The following is a 2,027-nucleotide window of genomic DNA, read 5'->3' on the forward strand; positions in this document are numbered from 1 at the left end:
GTAGGTTTGATGAGGAAATAAGTACAAATAAAGCAAGAATTCTGGATCACATATTTAGAAACTTATTTATAGCATTTTACTTCTGCTTGCTTCTCCTTGCTTACTTCTGAAATAGTGGGTGTCTGTAGAATTTTGACCATAGTTTTTTTTTTGCTGTTGTTTTTTTTTAATTGATTTCAGAGAGCAAGGGGGAGAGAGAGAGATAGAAACATCAATGACGAGAGGGAATCATCGATCAGCTGCCTCCTGCACACCCCACACTGGGGATTGAGCCCGCAACACTCAACCATGAAGTATTAACCTACAAAAAAAAACTAAACAAACTTTTTAAATGTATTTGTAGGCATACTTAAAATTAAGTTTCATTATTTTCACATTGAGTCAACCCACTGCTTTTAAGGATAGAGCTTCTTAGACCAAGTACCTTTAACACGCTTTGGATGGTAGTAACGCTGTATTAGGACTATGTCATAGTTACATTAGAATTCCTGGGTCGACAAAGCAAGTCTGCTCAGGGGCCTGAGCAGTGGGTGGCAAGGAGCAGCAGTTGCAGGGGCAGGTGAATGGCAGGCTTGATTGAGGAGATGACTACAGTTCCAGTCCAGGACCAGCCACAAAAAGGCAAGAATTTTAGAGGTAGCTAGTTAAGCAAAGTGAAATCATTTCTATTAGTTCTTAGTTCTCCTGTGTTATCTGGTGGCTCATGCCAAAAACAAAGGACTACAAAAGGCCAAATCAAAATTGCTGACACCTGCTGAGGTGGGCAGTCACCATTGTGAACAGCCAGGACTAAGCCAGAGGACAGAAATTACAGGAGACTGGCTACAACAAGGGAGGTTCGCAGCCGCACTCTACGCTTCTTCCATAAGTAAAAATACTAAAACATAGCATTTGAGAGTTGGAGGTGGACACAGGTATTATTTACTAATTTGTCCTATTACTAATTTTACTTATTCACTAATCAACAAGAAAAGACTACTGAAATAGTCTTAAAAACTGTCATAGTGATTTTTAAACATCAATGGGGGAAAGAGATGACAATTATTCAGTAAGTAGTATCAGGAAAAGTAGGGTAGAAAGCTGGGGAAAAGTAAACCTGAGTCGCTACTTCCTTCCTTGCACCAGAATAAAACCATAAAATAAATACATGGGAATAAAACTGTTAAAACCTCAGAGTAGGTAAGACCTTTGGAAGTTATGAAAACCCAAAAGTCATAAAACGTAAGACTAATAGATCTGACCACGAAACACTTAAAATTTGCACACGATCAATTACATAAAAAGAAAAAACAATGTGATAGAAAATGACTAATTTCATTAATATAGAAAGAGTTCTTGCAAATCAGGAGGGTAAAGACCAAAATGCACTAGGAAATGGGCAAACATAAAGAGAATTCATAGGAAAAAATACCAATGGTCTTAAAATATACAGTAAAGTGCTAACCTTTACCCAAAGAAAAAAAACACAAATTAGAAACTAGAGGACATAGATTTTCACTTAGGTTGTCAAAGACCAAATGATCAGTCAGGGAAATAAGAGTAGTCATACTGCTATAGTATTAAATTGGTCAAATCTATTTGGGGGGCAGTTCAGCATCTACTCCCTATATGCATATACTCATTGATCTAGCAATTCAACCTCTTCAGGAGTATATTCAATAGATGTACAGTCACAAACATGTAGTGCAGAAACGGACATTTCATGGCAGACGGTTCAGTGGCAAACGACTGGAAACAGCCACTCACCAGAATCAAGTGTCTGAAATCACCGTGGTATTCCACAATGGAACACTACTGCAGCTGTAAGAGGAAATGGAGCAAATCTAACTCTACTTATATGGACAACCTACTAGTCACCATTTTAAAGAGAAATCGAAGGTGTAGAGTCATACATGTAATTATGGAAGAAAACAGGGTAAGGTGGATGAATATACTCACATACATCAGACCACCAGCAGCAGCAGCACCTGGGAACTTATAGAAATACAAATTATTGGGCCCCACTCAGACATATTAACTTGAGCGTC

The sequence above is a fragment of the Myotis davidii genome, unplaced genomic scaffold (assembly GCF_000327345.1).
Source record: "Myotis davidii unplaced genomic scaffold, ASM32734v1 scaffold399, whole genome shotgun sequence".
In the NCBI taxonomy this organism is placed as follows: Eukaryota; Metazoa; Chordata; class Mammalia; order Chiroptera; family Vespertilionidae; genus Myotis; species Myotis davidii.